Source organism: Eulemur rufifrons, chromosome 1 (assembly GCF_041146395.1).
Source record: "Eulemur rufifrons isolate Redbay chromosome 1, OSU_ERuf_1, whole genome shotgun sequence".
NCBI classification, from domain to species: Eukaryota; Metazoa; Chordata; class Mammalia; order Primates; family Lemuridae; genus Eulemur; species Eulemur rufifrons.
This window is the reverse complement of record NC_090983.1, coordinates 56,806,734-56,832,341: the sequence shown is the minus strand read 5'-3', so window position 1 is coordinate 56,832,341 and position 25,608 is coordinate 56,806,734. Positions and strand designations below refer to the sequence as shown.

The 25,608-nt window shown below is 39.8% G+C and overlaps 1 non-coding gene across 1 annotated transcript; it reads left to right on the top strand.

The window, feature by feature from the left end:
* Positions 1–10,494: 10,494 nt before the first annotated feature.
* LOC138388121 (small nucleolar RNA U13) lies at positions 10,495–10,598 on the top strand. The gene has a single exon (XR_011234081.1). It is a non-coding gene; the product is annotated as a small nucleolar RNA U13 (small nucleolar RNA).
* Positions 10,599–25,608: the final 15,010 nt, after the last annotated feature.

Genomic DNA, 25,608 nt, shown 5'->3' with positions numbered 1-25,608 from the left:
CCATTTGCTAACATACGGTACTCCCCCACACACCCTAATACTGCCTATTTCTGTGCTCTTATCTGTGCCTTCTCCCTAGTGTCTAATTCTCTCATCATTGCTGCCTGTCAACATTCTTCAAGGTCTTCAAGACCTATTCTTCAAGGCCTGTGTCAAGTCTTAGCTTTCCGAGAAGCCTTGATTATCACAGCTGAGATTAATCTCCCTCCTTGAAACCGTGGCCACCCCTTGCTTTGTAGTACAATCACTCCTGACCTCCCAGCTCCACTCTGAACATCAGGAGGACGTGGAGAGCCAGCCAGATGTAGACTGCAGATTGCTTCTGCACAGTGACTTCAAAACTTGCAGTTAGTTGTTACCAACATTTAAAAGTTGGGAGATTTCTCATAAAAATCTAGATTTCCTGCTTCTTTCGAAGATTCAAAAGATGTTGCCACGCTGGACCTGCACTCGTGCTTGGAATATGCTGAGGCTAAATAGTGACCACTCCTGCAGATGGGTCCTGTGTTCTGCAGTTCACTGAAGTTCCTGTCTCTCATGGGTCCTTAAACCTCACAAATACCCTGGAGACATTTGAGTTGGTGATCCCTGGGTCTGACACCTCTGCAGAGTAAGGGACAGCTGAATAGATGGATGGATGAAAGGAAGGATAAGTGAGCAAACTAACCTAGCATGTGGCAAAATTTGCATCCTCCATATGTTTTGGGCTGGCCAGAGAGCTCAATGGCTAAATCCTCATAGCTGTCCACTGCCCCACTCTCTTCTTTTTTTGTCCTGGTTCATGTGCAGAAAAATTCTGTGGAGAAAAGAGATATTCGTTTTTTTTGTTTGTTTGTTTGTTTGTTTTTTTTGACAGTCTCGCTCTGTTGCCTGGGCTAGGGTGCCGTGGCATCAGCCTAGCTCACAGCAACCTCAAACTCCTGGGCTCAAGAGATCCTCCTGCCTCAGCCACTCGAGTAGCTGGGACTACAGGTGCACACCACCACTCCCAGCTAATTTTTTCTAGTTTTAGTAGAGACAGGGTTCTCACTCTTACTCAGGCTGGTCTCGAACTCCTGAGCTCAAGCAATCCTCCCACCTCGGCCTCTCAGAGTGCTAGGATTACAGGCATGAGGAAATATTCCTTTTTAATAAGGACTTTCCATTTTCCCTTTCAAAACTCATAATGAGTGTGAGGTGCAGTGAAGAGTAAAAAAAAAAATCATCCTTGTGCCTCTGTTTCTGAATCTGGTGAAGTAAAAACTCAAGAGAGATCCATGTGAGCCTTAGCTTTGATGTGCCCCTTCGTAACCCATGCTGAGGCGACACATGGCTGTGGGTTTCCATTGTGAGAATAAATGTGACCTTTCTTACACAAGGGGATTGCGGTTTTGATCAATTGAAGGGACCCCGTGGGCAACCAGGGATCAGCATAAAGGGTGAAAGGTGAGCAATAAATATGCCAGTGCATGAACACAATTAGTTTATAAAAAAAGCCACTGAAGCAAAATGGAACATCAGGGGTTTACAAAAGCATCTGACGTGTTCTGTGTTTTAGAGATGGATTTATGGCTAATTAACTGTCCAGAACCATTCTACCTCCTGTATATAGGAAAACATGAGCTGAGACAAAGACCGATTGATTTGAGTGAGAAAGTCTTGTATTGAGAAATGAGAGTGAAAAGGAGGACGGGGGAAGGCAGTTATTTGGAAGTACTGAGTTTACACAGCTTAGATGTGGGATCAGGATTTTGCAAGAGACTAGGTTTTGTTGTTGCTGCTATTGTTCTTATTGCTGTTGTTTGTGTTGTTTTTTAAGTATCTTGTAGTAAGGCTGTAGTTATATCTGTCATGAATGTGTGGCTGGACCACAAGATTTACCAGAAACTTTTGAAGTTACTGGTACTGGAATCCAAAAAAAGAAGGTATTTATCAACTCTGATTGTATAGAGATTATCACACTATCATTAGAGAGGAGCTTTTAGCTTTAACAGTAATTATTTTTTCCGTAGAGTTTCACCAGGATTTCAGAGGGCTGAGAAACTGCCCATAATAAGAACAGGCGCATTTTGAAAATGTAAATAACTTGTGTTTAATTCATTCTATGTCCTGAAATCAATCATTTATGCTAACAGCTCCATGTGTATGCACTTTTCTAGATTTGAAACACAGTCAAACCAAGTGTGTGTAAACCACTGATAAATACCAGTCTAATACCAAATATCTACGTTCAAAATAAGACCTGAGTACAGATAACAGCAACAGGATTCATCACCGCTGTGGTTCTCTTTCCCCCACTCTCTCTAAAGATCAATTGCTCTAACTGCATTTACCCATTTCCTCTCACTGGAGAAGCTTCTAAGAGGGGTAAGAATGTAACTAGAAGAAAAAGGAGACACTCAAGTCTGAAGAGAGAGAAGACATGGCAATAGAAGATAAGGGGTCTGCAAGAGGTGAAATGTGTTGGATGAAGTTTAAGCTGATAGAGAGTAGTTAAGATCAAAGATAAACAAACAGCTTGCTTTTTTGAAAGTGAAATACTGGATTCTAGATTCTGTCAATTAGCCGATATCAAGCTCTAGAAAATATAAACTGGCTTAAACACAGAATCGGTTAACATTTAGAAAAGAAACTGTTGATAATTCAGAGCAAGTTTCACAAATTAACCTCTTTTTCTTTCCTGCTAGGCTGTCACCATTGGTAGATAAGGGACAGGTCACTGATGTACGTTAGAGAGTTCAGACAGTCATATGACAAAGTATTTCGTGATAGCCTGGTAGGCAAAATGGAGACAACCAGGCAATGTGATAGGTAAGACTGGCAATGTATGAGCACAGAGAATATGACCAACTTGTTCACTGCTATGTCTCTTCTATGCCTCACAGAGCATGCCCTGGGCTCAAAAAATTTGTGTTGATCTTGTAAAGTTAGGTGCATTCACTGATGATTGAGGAGTAATACCTAAAGCACACTGTTTTCTGGATCTTTGTCAACAGACTTCGTTTTATTTGCCTGTACGTCCAAGGCATAGAATAGGCACTTAATAAAATTTGACAAATGAATGAATAAACCTGTAGTTCTTTTTCAACATTCTTACAAGTTTCTTTTCTTAGTCTTAACGTAGTCAACATTTTCATCAATGACTTGATTGAAGGTATATTTTTAAAAGGGATTACCACTTATTGTAACTGCACACATATTGAAACAATGCATTCATGGAGAGAGAAAATACAATGGATGAAAAAGACACAGGTCAATACTAATATAACAAAATTTAGTATCACTAAATGTATATTCAAAACATGCACAAATGAAGGATAGGAGGGCTTTCAGCTTGAAATAATTTACTTTTTAAAAAGATTTGACAGTCACCAAGACCATCACCCCTCTGACACAGCTATGAAACCTAGACAGAATGCATGGAGCACCTATTTAAGAATATTTCAAAGTAAATAATAGCAGGAAGATTTGGGAAGACCAGAATTCAAAGTACCACCAAACCAGTACTGAGTTTGCCCTTTAATTCCCTCCAGTATCTCCTGGACTCAAGGCAGCCTGAAACTCAGAAGTGGGCACCCAGGTGTGGACAGAGAATGATCCAGGTGAAGCCCTCTAGGTTTGGCTCAAGAAGTGTTTGGCTAACACTCATCAAGAGGAGGGCAATTCACCATTTTCCTTTCTTCACTCTTCTATCATGCCCCAGAACCCAGACAATCCGATGGCAACAGTGGCAGCAATGACGATGGTGGCAACAGAGGCTGCAGGTGCCTAAAACTCTGAGGTACAGAATGTTCCTCTCCAGTCAGAAGAGCTGTGGTCTCCCAAAGTGGGGCAAACTCTTGTTGTTGCTTCTTTTCTCTCTGTCCTTCTGCCATTTCACCCTGAATGCACACGGAATCACAGAACAGTGCGGAAGACCAAGATAACTAAAAACTGAGCTTTTTCGCTAGAGAACCAAAAAGGGGAGACCCAGGGAACCCCAAAATTCTGAGGAGATCATAGATAGGGAGGAGCCAGGAAATGCAACTCAAGAAAGTAGTTTCTTGGCCGGGCGAGGTGGCTCATGACCGGCCTAGCACTCTGGGAGGCCAAAGTGGGCGGATCGTTTGAGCTTAGGAGTTTGAGACCAGCCTGAGCAAGAGCGAGACCCCATCTCTACTAAAAATAGAAAGAAATTATATGGACAGCTAAAAATATATATAAAAAAATTAGCCGGGCATGATGGCACATGTCTGTAGTCCCAGCTACTCGGGAGGCTGAGGCAGGAGGATCGCTTGAGCCCAGGAGTTTGAGGTTGCTATGAGCTAGGCTGATAGCACGGCACTCTAGCCTGAGCAACAGAGTGAGACTCTGTCTCAAAAAAAAAAAAAAAAAGAGAGAGAGAGAAATATAAAAAAGAAAGTAGTTTCTGGACTCCTGGGCTTATCCCTGAGGGGCACATGCATGGCTCTGACCCTTAACAGCATACCACAGACTTTGAGAACTGAAATATGGGGGACAGACTACTGCCAAGCTCCCAGACTGTACATTGGCATGGTACAGATACAGGTAGCACTGCACAGAATTTTAAAACTGAACTGACATTAGAACAACAACCCAGAGTAGGCTGGTCAGAAATTATGGACTGTACCCAACTGTTTATGTACTCAAAGCTATGGTATGCTGTCTACTTATTCTGTGGATTACTGAGAGATGAGGGTTGAAGTCTCCAGTTGTATTAATAACTATAAATTTGTCTATTGCTCCTGCTAGTTTTGTAAATGTTTGCCTTATCTATTTTAAAGCTTTGCTGTCAGGTGTGTGCACATTTAGGATTATATTAGGTGGCTTTGGCAAATGGACTCCTTTTCCTTTATGTAATGTTCTCCTTCTCAGTTAGAATGGATGAAAAATAAGTCTCAACTATATAATGTCTACAAGAAACTCATTTCAAATATAACATACAGGTAGATTAAAAGTAATTGCTCTCCCCTCTCCCCTCTCCCCTCAAAAAAAAAAAAAGTGATTGGGCAAGGGGCCTGGGCATGGTGGCTCATGCCTGTAATCCCAGCACTTTGGGAAACCAAGGTGGGAGGGTTGCTTGAGGCCAGGAGTTCAAGACCAGCCTGAGCAACGTAACAAGACCCCATCTCTACAAAAAATAGCAAAATTAGCTGGGCATGGTACCACCCATCTGTTGTCCCAGATACTCAGGAGACTGAGACAGGGGATCACTTGAGCCCAGGAATTCGAGGCTATACTGTGCTAGATCATGATTGTGAATAGTCACTGCACTCCAGTCTGGGTAACATAGCAAGACCCATCCTAATAAATAAATAAATAAATAAAAGACCATGAAAACACTAATTTAAAAAAAATTTTTTTAAAGCTGGAGTGGCTATTTAATAGCAAAGAAGAATTCAGAGCAAAAAATTACCAGGAATAAAAAGGGACATTACCATTACATAAAGAAAAAAAGGTCCATCAACCAAAAATATATAATAATCCTAAATGGGTATACACCTAACAACAAAATTTGAAAATACATAAAGCAAAAACTGACAAAATTGGAAGGAGAAATGGACAAACCCACAATCATTGTTGAAAACTTCAACTCTCCTCTTTCAGTAGTCAATAGAACAAGTAGACAGAAAATCATCAAGAATATAGAACTGAACAACACCATTAAGGAACTGTATCTAATTGATATTTATAGAATATTCTACCCAACAAAAACATAATATAGTCTTTTCATATGCTCATGGGATATTCACCAAGATAGAGTATATACTTGGCTATAAAATAAACCTTACCCAATATAAAAGAATTGAAATCATAAAAAATTTTCTGACCATAAGAGAATTAAATTAAAAAGCAACAATAGCAAGAAAAAATTTCAAACACTTTGCAATTAAACCATAGACCTTTAAATAACCAATGAATCAAAGAGGAAGTCTCAAGGAAAATTAGACAATGTTTTGAATTGAATGAAAATTAAAATACAACATATAAAAATTTGTGGTATACGGCTAAAGCAGTGTTTAGAGAGAAATTATACCATTACATGCTCATATTAGGAAAGAAGAAAGAACTCAGATCCATAAGATGAGCTTCCATTTTAAAAAGCTAATAAAAGAAAAGCAAAATAAACTCAAAGCATACAACAGGAAGGAAATAATAAAGATAGCAGAAATCAATTAAATTAAAACTAATCAAACCAAAAAAAGATGGCAAGGGGGAGCGCTAGAGACAAGCAAAAGCTAGTTCTTGCTTTTGTAGTAAGAAACAGGTCTCACTCTGTTGCCCAGGCTGGAGTGCAGTAGCTGTTCACTGGTTCAATCACGGCACACTGCAGCCTTGAACACCTGGACTCAACTGTGCCTTCCATCTTAGCCTTGCGAGTAGCTGGGACTACAGGCATGTACCACCACACCCAGCTTAAAAGCTAGTTCTTTGAAAGATCAATAAAATTGATCAATGACATTCTTGAAAAGGCCAAACTACAGTGATGGAAAGCAGAGTAGTAGATTCCAGGGGCTAGGGGTCACTGCAGGGTATGATTACATAGGTGTAGCAGGACGGAGTGATAGAACTTCTTGGGGTGATAGAACTTGTTCTGTATGCTGATTGTGATGGTGGTTACACAAATCTATACATGTGTTAAGACTCATTGAATTATACACTAAAAATGTTGATTTTACTATATGTTATTTTTAAAAGCTATATAAACTTTTTAAGAAGATATGATAGTTTTTGTTGACCACAGCTCAGTATATGCCAAAAGTATGACTTAACCACCAAAAAAAAAAAAAAAAAAACACCTTGAGCTGCATTAATGGAAGTATTAAATCCAGACCAAAGAAAGTTATAGACCCATCAGACTCTAAACTGATCAGATCGCATCTGTCGTATTCTGTAACTGTTTGGGACATTGCTAGAAACAACAGCTGGGTAGCAAGGTGCACTGGCTCACGCCTGTAGTCCTGGCACTTTGGGAGGCTGAAGTGAGAGGACCGCTTGAGGCCAGGAGTTCAAGACCAGCCTGAGCAAAAGCGAGACCCCATCTCTACAAAAATAGAAAAATTAGACGGGCATGGTGGCATGTACCTGTAGTCCCTCAGGAAGCTGAGGCAGAAGGATCCCTAGAGCCCAGGAGTCTGAGGTTGCAGTGAGCTCTGATGACACCACTGCACTCTAGCCCAGGTAACAGAGCAAGACCCTGTCTCAAAAAAAAAAAAAAAAAAAAAAAAGAATCAATACCATCTAGAGGAAGGTGACCAAGATGGTTAGAAGATGATAGAAAGGATAGGGAATATTTAGCCTGGAGAAGAGAAGAAATGACATGCTAAATCTCCTACTATATTAGAAAATTTGCACAGTAGTTTACTGAGCCTTATTCTGTATTACTTCTTAGGAAAGAACTGGGTCCCCCTAGGGAGTTGTAACAAGAAGGCAAACCTTGAGTCACTATAAAGAAAAACCTTCTAATAATTCAAGTTGGGAATAAATAAAATGACCTGCCTAGATAAACAGTGAGCTTCTCATCATTGGAAATCATTGAAAATCTTCAAGCAGATGTTAAATAACCATTTATCAAGGTTATTGCCATAGGGATTACTTCACTGAGGAGGAGACTAATCTATTTAACCTCTAAGGTCTCTTCCAACTCTACCTCCTGTATTCTAAGTTACAAATGATATTGTAAATCACCCTCACCCTGTATGTGTCTCCAACTCCCTACAATTCATTATATTGTACCTTATATACATGGTGCTCACAAAATCCCCATGGACTCCTGCTGACACTGACCATCCCAAAATAGCTTTCAAGGCTGCTTTAATGGTTTCCAAAAAGCACCGGGGGGTGGGGGGGGGGTGTGAGGATGTGCAGAAGAACATGTGAAAAAACTAAAATCTGTGCACCAAAGGGATAGATAACTTTTAGCCAGGATATGTTTGATAATTTCTGACTCTGCTCTATGTTTGATGAGTTATTGTATCAGATCCAAAATGAATTATGGTGAGATTTAAGACCTATATAGACTTCCTTGATCTTAAAAATTACCAATATGCTAAAATAAATATTCCTATTCTTTCCTGCGCTTTTCAAATCTTTGAATCTCACTCTTTATATTTTCCTCTCTAGTTTTCTCAGGATGAATTATGTAGGCCTGAACCCTTCAAAAGTCTAGCTACAAATTAGGAGCAAGGTCATTGTGATCAGGATCAGGGCAGGCAGCAGGCTTAGCAGACGTCAAGTTAACAAGGGTTGGGACAACAAGCTGTGGAGATAAGTTTTGTCTGGCAGGACATAAGAGTTAGGGCAACTGATTGGTATTGGGATATCTGAAGTTGAAAGGGCAATATGTAAAGCAGTAGGTCAGGCACAGATTAGACAGGACACCGATCAAAGGTTACATGGCACCCCAATGATTCCAAGAGAGCAAAGTTGCACTGCCCAAGTCCAAGGCCATAATGATGCCTTTTTGCATCAGAGCCCACAGGCCTACCTAGTTGACTTCATTCCCTTGGTGGAGCTCTGGCTCTAAATTATTTACATTGGATGCAACTTTACTCTTTTCAGGGTGTTCATGAAGTTATTACAGTTTCTTTTATCCATTCTTAAATTTAAATATACTCCAGAGGAGTGTATTTGCGTTCTTTTCCCAACTCTGACCCAGGTGCAGCTCCAGGGTTTTGCTGATGTCACTCTGTAGAGCAGGACTTAATATTCTATCCCTCAGTGTTGGACAGGGGGTCCTCCTTCTCTTGGTTGATATCCAGGCCCTTTGAGGCAAAAGAAATAGGATAATTTTAAATATCAGTTAATTAATGATACATACGTATATTTTGCAAAAAGGAAAGAAATACATCAAAATGTCAACAGTTACTTCTGAGTGGTGGAAGCAGATTTTTTTAAAGACTGCTCTCATTTCATTTTTTATGTTTTGTATGTGGTTGTGTATTATTTTCAAGAAAAATATAAATGCTATAAGTAAAAAAAAATTTTATGTTTGTATGGTAAGTTATCATTTTCAAATTTATAAGCATAAGTTTTCTCAGTGGATTCTTTGTATATTTTGAATACAAATCATTTATCAAATGTGTTTTGCAAATATTTTCTCTCAGTCTATGGCTTGTCTTTTCATCCTCTTTACAGTGTCTTTTGCAGAACAGAAGTTTTTAATTTTACTAAAATCCAACTTATCTATTTTTTATTTCTTGGATTGTACTTTTTGTGTTGCTTCTAAAAACTCATCACCACTAAATGATTCTCTCATATTATTCTCTGTTATAATTTTTTTATGTCAGAGAAATAATCCTCTACTATTATTTATCTCCATTTTGCAGATGAGGAAACAAAGACTCAGTTAACTTACTTGACTAAGTTCAGACATGCAGCAAGTAATAGATTTGGAACTGATTTATATTCCAATGTTCTTTTCACTATATAATGTTGCAGTGCCATCTAATCTAATTCTTTCTTACTTTTGTTTTCTTTGACTTTCTTTCTTTTGTCTTTTATTTTCATTTATTTATTTATTTATTTATTTTGAGACAGAGTCTCACTCTCTTGCCTGGGCTAGAGTGCAGTGGTGTCAACCTAGCTCACAGCAACCTCAAACTCCTGGGCTCAAGCGATCCTCCTGCCTCAGCCTCCTGAATAGCTGGGACTGCAGGCATGTGCCACCATGGCTGGCTAATTTTTTCTGGTTTTAGTTGTTTGGCTAATTTCTTTGTATTTTTAGTAGAGATGGGGTCTCGCTCTTGCTCAGGTGGGTCTCAAACTCCTGAGCTCAAGCAATCCTCCCGCCTCAGCCTCCCAGAGTGCTAGGATTACAGGTGCAGCCACCATGCAGGCCTCTTTTGTCTTTTAAAGTTGCTTTCTAAATGTAGGGCGAGGATGTTTTGCCAGAAGAAATGGCAGCTTCCAGAGAAAAAAAGATTAATGAAGCTAGTCCAAAATCTATCACAGTGGCATTGTTAGAAATGTGCTCTAAGAGGCTGAGTGCCATACTCATGGCTATAATCCCAGCACTTTGGGAGACTGAGGCTGGAGAATTGCTTGAGGCCAGGAGTCTGAGGCCAGCCTGGGCAACATAGTGAGACCCCCATCTCTACAAAATAAATTAAAAAACTAGCCAGATGTGGTGGTATGCTCCTATAGTCCTGGCTACTCAGGAGGCTGAGGCAGGAGGATTGCTTAAGCCCAGGAATGCAAGGTTACAGCCATCTATGATTGTGCCACTGCATTCCAGCCTGGGCAACAGAATGAGACCCTGTCTCTTAAAAAATGTTCCAAGGTAGCAAATGTCAAGTATTGTGGGAATCCTGGATCCCATGAAAGTATGTTATAAACACAAGGGCCATTTCACTAGAAATACACATACACACATTTTCCATACAATCTTAGGGATTCTGGAATGCCATAGCTGCTCTCCAACATAAATATATGCAGAATTAGTTTAGGTCTTGGTCATCTAGGGAAAATATAAAATAATATAGGGAAATAATATTTGTGAAAGCACCAGTGTAGATCCTTTTGTAGTTCATAAGCACAATGATTGGGTTTTCACACGCATGTGTGAGATATGCCTCCCTTAAACCTTGTTACGATGTTGGCACATTATCCATCAGACATGGAGAAAAAAAAAAGAAAGCACCATTGTTGTTTCTATGCATAGTAGGCACTTCATAAATTCTTTGAATTTAATCCAAAATCTGATTAATTCGATTAATAGTAATTTTTGCTTTCAAGTAGAGAATCCATACCCACTCTGCATACCGTTTCTATTCTAAGAATTGGCCACAGGATGTCACTATTGTTCTGAGGAAAAGCTTGAACAGCCCACACTTCCCCCCTCCCCACCCCGTCCTTAATTTAAAAGGACCAAGCAATACCTGTGTGGTAAGGAAAGTGTGGGGAGGGCATTACTTTTGTATCCTGAGAGCTTTGTTTTTTTAATAAATGTAATATTAACATAATTCATTACATTTGAATGTTCTACAAAAAATATTACATTAACCTAATATTTCAGAGTTGCTCTTGGTGTAAAAAAAAAAAAAAACACTCTGAGTTCAGAGATTTCCTTCTAACACAGAAAATCCATGGGGAGTCTCCGTCATTCATTTACTCACTCATCAAGATTTATTAAATACCCACTATCAGTAGGCACCGTGGAATCACAGTGTGCCAAGAGATTTGGGCACATCTGGTCATTCTCACAATAGGTTTAGGTAGTTAGGTCCCAGCTCAGGGTAGCAATAGCACAGGGATTTGATTCAGGATCCCTGTAGAAAACCTGGTCACTCTAAACAGGCTCTTGTAGTTACTTGACCTGAAAAACATCCTAATAATCCTATATTGTATAGCACTGCCTGGGGTAATGCCCATCCATCACTGCTAACGTGAGTAGCAAACAGTCATCTGTAGAATGTCCACCTGGCCTGTGGCCTCCTCTTTCTGGGCACCACTGAAGGCACATCAACATTCACACAAACAGTTTTGTTTTACAATAGTGTTTCTGAGCTATAATTCACATCCCATAAAAGTTACCCTTTTAAAACATACATACAAGTCAGTGTTTTTTTGGCATTTTCAGAGAATTGTGCAATTATCACCACTATCTAACTCCAGAACATTTTTATTACTCCAAAAAGAAACCCCATACCCACTAGCAGACACATTCTACTCCCACCCTTTCTCCAGCCCCTGACTACCACCAATCTACTTTCTGTCTCAGTGGATTTCCTTGTTCTGGACTCATGTAAATGAAATTGTATAACATGCACTGTTTTTAAATGGCAAAGGAAAATAATTCTGTCATGTAAGTCAATAATTCTTTTTTTTTTTTTTGAGACAAGAGTCTCTCTCTGTCACCCGGGCTAGGGTGCCATGGCATCAGCCTATCTCACTACAACCTCAAACTCCTGGGCTCAAGGTATCCTCCTGCCTCAGCCTCCTGAGTAGCCAGGACTAAGCACCAACACGTGTACCACACACATCACTATGCCCATATAATTTTTCTATTTTTAGTAGAGATGGGGTCTCACTCTTGCTCAGGCTGGTCTTGAACTCCTAAGCTGAAGCTATCCTCCCGCCTCAGCCTCCCACAGTGCTAGGATTACAGGTGTGAGCCACCACACAGATCCATAAGTCAATAATTCTGTCAACTACCATAGCTTGACTGGATGGGTTTCTGCTTCCAGAAAAGGACTTTGGGAGTAAGGTCTGATATGTAAGTATGTAAATCCTAATAATATAGATCATGAACTCCCTTCGGGAATTTTTTTTTTTTTTGACTTGTCTTAGCAACACAGGCATTATATGTACATTTAGGGATAAACAAAAGAATCAAAAGAAAAAAGAAAAAAAGAAACAATACAGGCAAATTGAAGTGAAGTTGGCTTTATTCAGGACCAAAGTGACTGCAATTAATCATCTTCTAAAATCATTACTTTTTAAGTATGTTCTATGAGACTGTGGAGTCTGTTTGGGTATAGTGCTTGTATCTATTATCCTATATTCTGAAGTAGGAGACAAGAAAAATAAACTACAAGCCTCTGCTAGTTTATCTGAATTAATCATTAGATAAATTCCCAAGTTCTCCACCCAGGTACACAGGGTAGAGCGAGCTGACAGTAGCTGGCCTGGTGGTGGAAAGCAGCATCCGCAGAGAGAAACCATGCTGGCCAGCGGACTAGCCATCTTCCTCCCATCAATCCTGCAGGATAAGTACTATTCAAATGAAAAAATGAGACTCAGTGAGATTCAATAACTTAACTAAGGAAGGTTGCATCCCTGATATGTGGGATTGTTAAGTAATGGTTAAAAGCACAGAATCAGGAGCCAAGCTTTCTGGGTTCAAATCCTGATTTCTATAGCACACTACCTGTGTGAACTAGGACAAGTTCCTTAACCTCTCTGTTCTTCAAGCCACCTCTGTAAGGAAGGGATCCTAATAATACCCACCTTATAGTGTGGTTTTAAGGTTCAAATAAGTTAATAACTAAAGTACTTAGAACAGTGTCTGGCTTATGGAAAGCCCTATATAAGTATTAACTATTACTGTTATTAAAGTCCAGGTTTGCCTGAATTTGAAGTCCTTGCTCGTGCCTTTCTATGCTTACCCTATATTCTTGCTCGTTGAAAATCCTGAGTACTGGGCCGGGCGCGGTGGCTCACGCCTGTAATCCTAGCACTCTGGGAGGCCGAGGTGGGCGGATCGTTTGAGCTCAGGAGTTCGAGACCAGCCTGAGCAAGAGCGAGACCCCACCTCTACTAAAAATAGAAAGAAATTATATGGACAGCTAAAAATATATATAGAAAAAATTAGCCGGGCATGGTGGCGCATGCCTGTAGTCCCAGCTACTCGGGAGGCTGAGACAGGAGGATCCCTTGAGCTCAGGAGTTTGAGGTTGCTGTGAGCTAGGCTGACGCCACGGCACTCACTCTAGCCTGGGCAACAGAGTGAGACTCTGTCTCAACAAAAAAAAAAAAAAAAAAAAGAAAATCCTGAGTACTTACCAGATTAAAAATGGTGACTGGGAAGGGCTGTGGCCTGAGCTGACCTGGAAGTGCTGCAAAATGTGGCCTCTCAGTCAGCGTGCAGGCCTGGTACAGCGAGTACATGGGTGGTGCCACCCTGTTCACACTCCCCACCATGTTTGCTGCATCTCGTTCCTCCATCCACTATGCGCAAATATCACAGCTCTGACATGCATTGCAATACTGTGCATTACAAGGATGGAGGAGAAGGGTTTGAAGAGCTGCAACAGCTCTGTTATACCACTATAGAAACAGACTAATAAAGTTTCTCCATTTTCCAAAAACGAGAAGCAAATCAGGCCAATGAAGTGATAACAAGAACTAATAGACCAGGTGTGATGGCTCACGCCTGTAATCCTAGCACTCTGAGAGCCCCAGGCAGGAGGATCACTTGAGCTAAAGAGTTTCAGACCAGCCTGAGCAAGAGCAAGACCCCTGTCTCTACAAAAAATAGAAAAATTAGCTGGGTGTGGTGGCACATGCCTGTAGTTTCAGCTATTCAGGAGGCTGAGGCAGGAAGATCTCTTGAGCCCAGGAGTTTGAGGTTGCTGTGAGTTATGATGACACCATTGCACTCTAGCCAGGGTGACAGAGCGAGAATCTGTCTCAAAAAAAAAAAAAAAATGGCCAGGAGTGTATTTCCCTGCCCATGGCTCAAAGAAATAGGGGCAATTAAGCTGATTTATGGCAACAATGATGATGTCAACAATGTCTTTATTTTAAGAGGACTAAGTGCTTTAGGTCTTAGGTCCTACAAGTCTGCCCAGATACTCAGGAGAAGGAAGTGGGAGTTGGGGGGGACCTGTTCTCCAATTGATTTTTTTTTTTTTTTTTTTTTTTTTGAGACAGAGTCTCACTCTGTTGCCCAGGCTAGAGTGAGTGCCATGGCGTCAGCCTAGCTCACAGCAACCTCAAACTCCTGAGCTCAAGTGATCCTCCTGTCTCAGCCTCCCGAGTAGCTGGGACTACAGGCATGCGCCACTATGCCCGGCTAATTTTTTCTATATATATTTTTAGCTGTCCATATAATTTCTTTCTATTTTTAGTAGAGATGGGGTCTCGCTCTTGCTCAGGCTGGTCTCGAACTCCTGAGCTCAAACGATCCGCCCACCTCGGCCTCCCAGAGTGCTAGGATTACAGGCGTGAGCCACCGCGCCCGGCCGGGACCTGTTCTCTAAAACACAAATAAAGAGGGCAAATTTGACTTTTAGGCTTTCTTAATAAAATGTATTATCTCTATATTTGCACAACTTTCTGCTTGCCTCCCTGGAATTGTTTTAGAGAAGAATTAGTAGTCGATAAATAAGCAAATCCCTGCTGTTTGTGACCTTGGAGCTGCCATACAGGGTTGATCACATAAGCAGAAGCTCATTAACAGTCCAATAACTACAATTTCCAGTACTTGCCATTGAGACTGTGTATTGGAAATCTCCTTTGTTTCTCTAAATACCTACAGCATCTCTCTCCTTGTCCTCAATTTTGGCTACATGTTAGAATCTCATAGGGAGTTTAAAAAAACATTGGTGCCTAGGCTGTGCCCCCAGAGAGTCAGGTTCCATGGGTCTGGGATGCAGACTGGGCATCAGGAATTTCAAAGGCTCCCGAGTCATAGACAACCAAGTTTGAGAGCTGGAGCTTGGTTGACAGTCACATGAGTTTCTGGTCCTGTCTCCATTTCAGCTGTTCTAGAGGATGGCTGCCCACATTTTGAGGTCACCCTTGAGGTCCCTTCACTACTGAATGAATTTTAATTTTCTGTATGGCCTATGGCTCATATTTTATGTCAGATCATCCCAACCTGAGCCTTCAGGGCAGGTCTCCTAAGTGAGCATGAATAAATGAGAGTTACCTCTCTCACAACCTCAGCTGAAATGAGCCCTGAGCGATACCCAAGGGTCTTAGTCAGCTAGTACTATAACAAATTACCATAGATTGGGTTGCTTAAACAACAAAGATTTATTTCTCACAGTTCTGGAGGCTGGGAAGTCCAAGATCAAGGTGTCGGCAGATTTGGTGTCTCCTGGGGCCCATTTCCAGGTTTGTAGACGTCTTCTCCTTGTATCCTCACATGATAGAGAATGTTTGGTCCCTTCATCTCCCATAATAGCACTAATCCTATCCAAAGGCCCCACTTCCCAATACTATCACATTAGGGGTTAAGATTTCAACATATGAATTTGGGGGGGCGGTCATTTGGGGAACATTCATTCCATAACACCAAGTAATAGAGATTAACTGAAGGAAGAGTTTGACTATAAACTTAGCAAAGAAACTTGGTTCTGGTAATATGTGGATTGTTTAAAAATTATATTCAATTCTGTTGTTTTTCTTCTTAATAGACTAAGCTAGAATTATATTATTTTAGTACAGGGTCCTATATAAATATGTAGTGTGATTAAAGTTTGTAATTTAACTGTAAAGCAGTGTATTTCCTTTTTTGCTGTCATAGAAAGACAGAAATCAAAAGGAAACTACCAACCAAAGAAAGAACATCTTATAAGATGATCGGGCCAATGAGAATGAATACTGAATTGAGCATTGAATTATTTCCATTCCACAACAGACACTTATGAAGCAGCATAGGTGGCTGGTACTGTGCCAAGAAATGCCCCTTGGGCTGAGCATCTAGTGAGGGATCAGACAATTTCAACATACTGTGGTCAGTGCTCCACCAGAAAGGGGTGACAGAGCAGGAACCTTGAACTCAAAAGGGAGAATGGTGGTGGGCAGGGAAGTCTTCTTGTGAAGGAAATGCCTTAGCTAAGTTTTAAAAGATAAGTGTTATCCAAGTGATATGAAATATTGGGGTTTAGGAAATAGGGCTTAATCATATTCCAGCTTCCTCTAGGTTCTGAATCAATCAAAAAATTGACCCATGGGTCAACTAGAGATCAAAATCTCAGCTTTACTGTTGTTACCTTGGCATTACTTAAGAGTGACCATGACTTTGCCAGGAGGCTGGAGTACAGTGGTGTGACCCCAGCTCACTGCAAGCTTGAACTCCTGGGCTCGAGCAATGCTACTGCCTCAGCCTCTGAAGTAACTGGGACAAGGTGTGCACCACCACACCCAGCTAATTTTTTTTTTTTTTTTTTTTTTTGGTAGAAACAGGGGTCTCGTTGCATTGCCCAGGCTGGTCTCGAACTCCTGGCCTCAAGAAATCCTCCTGTCTCAGCCTCTCAAAGTGCTTTCTAGTCATACTTCCTGAAATCTGTGGTTATGTAGACAAAGCAGTTTGTTAAGTATGTCCAAATTATTCATTATTATTCACCAAGTAAAGCAACTCATAGGAGTCCTTAAAGGACCTATAAGGAGAACATATTTTTATTTCTCACAAATTGTAATTGAAAAGAGACTGAACTTCTTTGTTTTTATTTGAACTCACACCAGAATCAGTTCTGAGCTGTGTAGTCTATTTGGCACACACTGATTTATGGATGCTCGTATTTATAATCAATCTTGGTTCTAAAAGTTAACTGAGAGATGTCAAGACCAGCTTCTTCTAGAGCCTAGAGGCCATACAATTATACAATTGTGCAATAGAATTTTAAAAACTATTGCTGCAGCATATATATATGAAATTGATCTCTATCAGCCACATGTAAATTTCTGTGGAGGGCCACCTTAGACCCAAAGGCAATCAAAGGCACAGTAAAGTTATCTCTATTTAGAGTATGTAAAATTAGGAGCCATGAAATTTAGCTTCTCTTTCTCATTTCTACAGGGTGGAAACATTCACACAGTCTTTGTGTTTATGGTAGATTTACTTAAAGTTTTGTGAGATGAATGGGGTTTACATCACAATCCTACAGGTAACTTAAAACTGAGAATTAGTTGTTCACGCCATTTAAATGACCTTCTGCCATGAAGTTGCCATTCCACTTCTGAACCTCCCACCTGGTTTCTCAGCTCTCCTTTCCCTTTTTTCTCCCTCTCCCCTCACAATGTAAGTATCCTAAAACTATCTACATAGGCTGGCAGCATTCTGGAAAGCATTTTTCATGCTGCTTACTTTTTTATTAGTACACATAATATAATAGCTTAAAAAATGGATTTTCTAAGCTTTACAAGCTATGTTATAATCAGTAGATACTAGAAATTCCAAGAAATAGGCAACTTTTTTCTTCTTTGTGTAACCTCTCTAATCTTTAAAATTTAACCTGATGGTTAATGTACCAGAAATAGTTCCAACATCATCAGATTGTTTTTGTGTTTTGGATTTGCATGAAAGAACAATAACAATTAAATTCATTCTATTCATAATGCTCATGTTTAATGCTGTGAGGAGTTGCACTTTTATCAGCCCACTGAGCACTGAAGCTCAATTTGAGTGTACAGATCATATTATAAGACAAAATCATAACCCTTTAAATGTGTTGCTATGGACTGTTGATGGCGTGTTATTAAAATAACTTTGGGCACCACAGTAGATCTACTTTGGAGGCATGGGTTGAAAATGTTTATAAAAATGTTTTGTAAAAATGATTAATAATGGAATATAAATAATTATAGACATTTTCATTGTTCTTTTTTCTACAGAAGATAAATAGGAGCTATGATGTAGATTGACTTAGATCAAGGCCATGGTATGTGTGCAGTGCAATGGTATTTCAACATGGATATAAATGACTGTACTTAGTTTTGGTGGAGCAGCTGCCTGCCACAGAAATGCCTATCATTTTGTCAGTGAAGGTCAACATATAAAGACCTGTTCATTTTTTAAATGGAGGTGGGGTTAATGTTATAAATGTGAATGTAGGAGTATAACTTGATGGTCTAAAAGGTTTTGATTGGAGAGGAGGGTCTATCCAGGCAGAGGACAGCATGAAGAAAAGCACAAGACACATTCTGGGAATCGGGGCTTTAAGAATTCAGGATACCTGGCCATTGGTAAATAGTGAAATGAGGCTGGGCGTGGTGTCTCAGGCCTGTAATCCTAGCACTCTGGGAGGCCAAGGCAGGCGGATTGTTTGAGCTCAGGAGTTCGAGACCAGCCTTAACAAAAGCGAGAACCCGTCTCTACTAAAAATAGAAAGAAATTATATGGACAGCTAAAAATATATACAGAAAAATTATCCAGGCATGGTGGCGCATGCCTGTAGTCCCAGCTACTCAGGAGGCTGAGGCAGAAGGATCGCTTGAGCCCAGGAGTTTGAGGTTGCTGTGAGCTAGGCTGACGCCACGGCACTCTAGCCCGGGCAAGACTGAGACTCTGTCTTAAAAAAAATAAGATAAAATAAAAAATAAAAAAAAATAGTGAAATGTAAGGCTAGAATTCTGTGGTGACCTGGCTTGCTAATGATAAGGATAAAGATAATTATAAAGAGAAATTAGCCTTTTACAGGTTAAGGAAGAGACTTTGGAGGTACGGTGAATGGAATTAGGATGATGCACTTAGTAGCCATTGGTTTGTTTCTAATTTGACCAGATTGGAAGTCAATGGGGCTGTTGACATTGGGAAGAGGAGGCCTGGTCTTCTTATTACTAATAGCATCAAAACACAGGGGCTACAGCTACCACAAGAACTAGGTATCTTGGTAGAGAGATACAAGGCAAAAAGTACACCGCCTTCCTCTCTTCGTCGTCTTACTCTTATGTACACCTCCTCTACGTAACCAAAACCTTTTGATACTGAATGTCATCTCAGTCAATCCAAGCAAGAACACATTGCATTGGATGTGGTACATTAAGAAAACAAACAATTTTTTACAGCATGACACACTATTCTTAACAATATATTAATATATTAATTGCTGATGAGTTTAGTGACAAATTGAGAATTTTTGTGTGTATTGTATTCCTTTTTCAGTGATATAAGAAAACACATTTCTCAATGCTGCAACCTCTCTGATATTCAGGAATACATCCCATAGAACATCTTGTAATAAGTCATAATGTTTCATTTTATTTTGCATAAGCTTGCAGTCTTTAAATGGATCCCACGACTTCTTTATAGTAAGAAAATCTGCCCGGCACAGTGGCTCACACCTATAATCTTAGTATTTTGGGAGGCCGAGGCGGGAGGATCGCTTGAGCTCAGGAGTTTGAGACCAGCCTGAGCAAGAGCGAGACTCCATCTCTACAAAAAATAGAAAAATTAGCTGGATGTGGTGGTGCACGCCAGTAGTCCTAGCTACTTGAGAAGTTGAGGCAGGAGAATCACTTGAGCCCAGGAGTTTGAGGTTGCAGTGAGCTATGATGACACCACTGCTCTCCAGCTATGGTAACAGAGCAAGACTGTGTCTCAAAAAAAAAAAAAAAGGAAAAAAAAGGGGGGGGAGGGGAAGAAAAGAAAATCTTTATTCCAACAAAGAAACATTTTAATAAACAGATTAAGTCTTTTTAAATAGAAATTTTTGTAGTCCCATGAAAACTCTATTAGCTCTTTTCTGTTTTAAAATGATGTGCAGTCAGGACTCCTCAGGAATTTCTGACATTTGTGTATTGACTGCCTTGATTCACATAGAAGTCAAGGAATAGATCAGAGTTAAGGTATAGATCAAATACCTAAGATAGCTCAAATGTAACTACTTCTCTCCTTAAAGACTACTTGCTTAGTAGTTAGACTTGGGAAGTTGTTCCTAAGTGCAATAATTTTATTTTAAGATAGAAATATATTAAATAGATTAAAAAACCACAAAGATAACAAGTGTTGGCAAGGTTGTGGAGAAGTTGGAATCCTTATACACTGTTGGTAGGAATGTAAAATGGTGCAGGCTCTATGGAAAACAGTATAGAAAGGTTCCTCAAAAAATTAAAAATAGAACTACCGTATGATCCAACAATTCCACTTCTGGGTATATATCCAAAAGAATTGAAATCAGAATCTCAAAGAGATATCTGCACTCCCATGTTCATTGTAGCATTATTAACAATAGTATAGATGTGGCAACAACCTAAGTGTCCATCAACAGATGAATAGATAAAGAAAATAGGCCAGGTGCAGTGGCTCACACCTGTAATCCTAGCACTCTGGGAGGCTGAGGCGGGCAGATCATTCGAGCTCAGGAGTTCGAGACCAGCCTGAGCAAGAGTGAGACCCCATCTCTACTAAAAAAATAGGAAGAAATTAGCTGGACAACTAAAAATATATATAGAAAAAATTAGCCTGGCATGGTGGCGCATGCCTGTAGTCCCAGCTACTTGGGAGGCTGAGGCCTGAGGATCGCTTGAGCCCAGGAGTTTGAGGTTGCTGTGAGCTAGGCTGATGCCACAGCACTCTAGCCCAGGCAACAGAGCGAGACTCTGTCTCAAAAAAAAAAAAAAAAAAAAGAAAGGAAAAGAAAAGAAAATGTGGTATATATAGTCATACATTGCTTAACAATGTGGATGTGTTTTGGGAAATTCACTCTTAGACAATTTTTTTGTTGTGTGAACATCATAGAATGTACTTACACAAACCTAGATGTTATAGCCTACTACACACGTAGGCTATATAGTATAGCCTACTGCTCCTAGGCTACAAACCTGCACAGCATGTCACTGTACTGAATACTGTAGACAATTGTGACACAATGGTCAGTATTTGTGTATCTAAACATATACAAGGTAAAGTAAAAATGCAGTATTATAATCTTAAGGGACCACAATCAGTCCCATAGCATATGCGATCCTTGGTAGACTGAAAAGATGTTATGTGGTGCACAACTGTACATACAATGAAATATCATTAATCCTTAAAAAAAGAAGAAAATCCTACCACTTACAACAACATGGATGGACCTGGAAGACATTATACTATCGCATAGTATAATGTGAATATATTAATGTGAATAATTAGGTGAAATAAGTCAGAGTGATAAAAACTACATGATTCCTCTTATATGAAACATCTAAAATAGTCAAATGTATAGAAGTAGACAATAGAATGGCAGTTATCAGGAGATGGGGGAAGGAATATATAGAAAGTTGTTCAATAGGTATAAAGTTATAGTTAAGATGAGTAAGTTCCAGAGATGTGCTGTCCAACATAGTGTTTATAGTCAGCAATAAGGTATTGTTCCCTTAAAAATTTAGTAAGAAGGTAGATCTCATGATAGTATGCTTACCACAAAAAAACAAAAACTAAAAATAAATACAAGGAAACTTTTGGAAGTGATATATATATTTATTACATTGGCGGTGGTGATGGTAACACGAGTGTATACATATGTCCAAACTCCCCAAGTCTTATACTTAATTATACACAAATTTTTGTATACCAGTTATGTCTCAATAAAGCTAGGAAAAAGAAATATATTTCAATCAACATTGATTATTACCTTACTGGAAGAAGAACAAAACATTTGCACTAAAGCATATTTTATGTTATGTAAATTCTATATTTTATTTATTTTTTATTTTTATTTTATTGTATATTATTTTTTTTGAGACAGAGTCTCACTCTGTTGCCCAGGCTAGAGTGAGTGCCGTGGCGTCAGCCTAGCTCACAGCAACCTCAAACTCCTGAGCTCAAGCGATCCTCCTGTCTCAGCCTCCCGAGTAGCTGGGACTACAGGCATGCACCACCATGCCCGGCTAATTTTTTTTCTATATATATTTTTAGCTGTCCGTATAATTTCTTTCTATTTTTAGTAGAGATGGGGTCTCGCTCTTGCTCAGGCTGGTCTCGAACTTCTGAGCTCAAACAATCCTCCCACCTCGGCCTCCCAGAGTGCTAGGATTACAGGCGTGAGCCACCGCGCCCGGCCAATTCTATATTTTAGATTGTTTTTAGTCTTAACATTATAAAATATATTTTGATTTACCGAATGTCTTCTAATAAGGTGTGTCTGCTTGAAAGAAAGAATAGCAACCACTGGGGCATCCAGTATATTGTGGGAGCTCAATGAAAGGTGAAAGCTGACACCTTGGAGGAAAAGTGGTCACTACCATGTATGAACTCTCAACATTAATAAAGAAGATGATCATTTTTAAAAGGAGATGGTTAGCAGAGAGAGAAGAAGAATGACTCAGTGACATAAGACTAGCAACCAATTTTTACTCTTGTTCTGTCTTTATTGTGCTTCATTGTGCTTCCATGCTATGCAAGCTATGCACTGTCTTTCACTGGGATATAAGCTCCTTGAGGGCAGATGCCATGTTTGTTCTGTTCAGGATTACTGCCCCAATACTGAGCACAATACCAGGCACATAGCTGACCTTCAATAAATATCTCCAGAAGTATCTAAATGAACCATGTTGTTCGGTGATATAAAAAACAATGTAATTTTCTTTGAAAATCTTCCAATTGCTTTTTCAAATTCTTCCTTTGTAAGTCTCACATAACTCATTCATTCATTCATTCATCGGCCTAGCTCACAGCAACCTCAAACTCCTGGGCTCAAGCAATCCTCCTGCCTCAGCCTCCCGAGTAGCTGGGACTACAGGCATGCACCACCATGCCCGGCTAAGTTTTTCTATATAATTTTAGTTGTCCAGATAATTTCTTTCTATTTTTGGTAGAGACAGGGTCTCACTCTTGCTCAGGCTGGTCTCGAACTCCTGACCTCGAGCGATCCTCCCACCTCGGCCTCCCAGAGTGCTAGGATTACAGGCATGAGCCACCGCACCCAGCCTAATAAGTATTTACTGATATCCTATTAGGTCCAAGATGCTGTGCTAGATTCTGGAGATACAATTGGCAGTTTTTTGAAAAGTTAAACATACACCTATCACATGACCCAGCAATTTCATTCCTAGGTATTTGCCCAAAAGAAATGAAAATCTCTGTCCACAAAAGACTTATGCATGAATGTTCTTGGCAATTTTAAGTTGTGTATGAATGTTCTTGGAAACTTCCAGCAGAACACTGGAAACAATCCCCAAATGTCCAAGAGGTGAAATAAATTGTGGTGTACCCATAGAATGCAATACCAGAAAGCAATAAAAAGGAATGAACTGGCTGGTCTGAAAGTAGTGAGTTATCTCAATTGTTGACAGTTAGTTACAGATGGAACTCCTTGTTCTACTCTTTCTCCTCTTTTTACTACTGTACTTGACTAGTCTTTAAAAAAAAAAAAAAAGAATGAACTATTGATATCTAACAATATGGATGAACCTCAAAAACATGTCAAATAAAAGAAGCCATATACAAAAGAATACATACAATACATAATTTATTGCAACGTTTACGTGAAATTCTAAAACACTCAAAACTAATTTATAGTATGGCAAATTTTGTTATATATATTTTACCACAATAAAAAAAGAAGAAAAAATCTATTGTGATAGACAGCAATTTCATGGGGCCTGGAGTTGACCACAGAGGAACACAAGGAAACTTTTCGGGGTGACAGAAATGTTCTGTATCTTGATTATGGGAGAGGTTACATAGATGCATACACTTGTCAAAACTCATTGAAGTGTATACTTAAAATAGGTATTTTTGTATGTAAATTATACCTCAATACTGTTGATTTTAAAAAGTACACACACACACACACACACACACACACACACACAATTTTACTTACAAAGGCAGGAGGGAGGAAAAATAAGTCTGGGAAACAAACTGTGTGAAGATCAGTTACAAGCATATCGACCAATAATTGGCTGTTGTTGTCTTCCCACTTGCAATCTTTGTTTCAAAAGTTCTACTGTGATGTCAATGTAATTAATTTAACATTGTTACACAGCAAATTGTCACACTCTTACAAGTTTAAAACAACACAAATTTATTATCTCCCAGATTTTGTGAGTCAGGAGTCTAGGCTGGGTCCTCTGCTCAGGGTCTCATCTGAAATCAAGGTTGGGTCAAGGATATGATCTTATTAAAGTCATGCAGAATGCTGGCAGAATTCAGTTCCCTGAGGGTGGAGGACTAGAGTTCCTGTTTTCTTGTTTCTCAGCTCCTAGAGGTCGCCCTCAATTCCTATCCATGTGGCCTTCTCACAACGTGGTTTCTATTTCATCAAAGGCAGCAGGGAGATCTCTCTTAAGGGCTCACCTGATAAGGTCAGGCCACCAAGGATGGTCTCCTTTTGACCAATTCAAAGCACATTAATGACATCTGCAAAACTCCTTCACAACCTAATCACAGGACTGATATCCTATTGTACTCATAGATTCTTCTGCACTCAAGAGGTGGGATTATATAAGAAGTATACACCAGGAGGGCAGGAACCTTCAGGGCCACATTTAGAATTCTGCCTAATACTGTCTAACCTCTGGCCCCCAGCAATTTGTTCCTTCCAAAGGAAAAAAAATTCCCCCTCTCAAGGTTCTCCTCTCATCTTATTATAGCATCAGCTCAAAGTCCAAAATCTCATCGTCTAAATCATCTATATCTAGTGCAGATGAGGCTGGGTATAATCCATTACATTCAGTTCTTGAAAACAATTCTTTTCTGTAGGACCTGTTAGACCAGCGGTTCCTAACCTTTTTTGACACCAGAGACTGGTTTCATGGAAGACAATTTTTCCACGGATGGGTGGGGAGTGGAGTGGAGGAGTGGAGGCAGAGCTCAGATGGTGATGCATGGCCTGGTTCAGGACAGGCCCCAAGGACAGGGCAAAGGCCCAGAGACTGGGGACCACAGTGTTATACTAAAGAGACAAGTCTACTCCAAATACTCCCATCATACGATGGTGGGACAGACATAGGATAACAGCTATATACATATCAGTTTAAAAGGGGGGAATGGAAGGTAAAAATGAGTCACTGATGTATAATAATTCTGACATCCATCTGGGCAAATGTTGGATTTTTATTGATTGAGTTTTAAGATCTAAGAATACTCTTCCTTGACTTTCAGTCTACCCTTTGTACTCTTGGTTCTATCCTTTGAGTCATCCTTGCTTTTTCAGGGAAGGTATCACAGATTTGCAGGTGAGTAATTTTATCAGCCTGCTTCCTACTTGTAGAATTTTGCTGGGTCTAGAAGTCTCTGCCTGCTGCCCAGTTGCATTCCAAAGCCGATTCCATATTTGGTTTCTATTGCTGCATAACAAATTACCACAAATTTAGTAGCTTAAACAAGACATTTCTTATCTAACCACTTCTGTAGGTCAGAAGTCTAGGCACAGTTTTCCTGGGATCTCTGCTTTAGGATCCCACCAGGCTGGAATCCAGATGTTTCCAGAAGCTACAGCCCCACAACTGGGGGAATATCTGCTTTCAAAC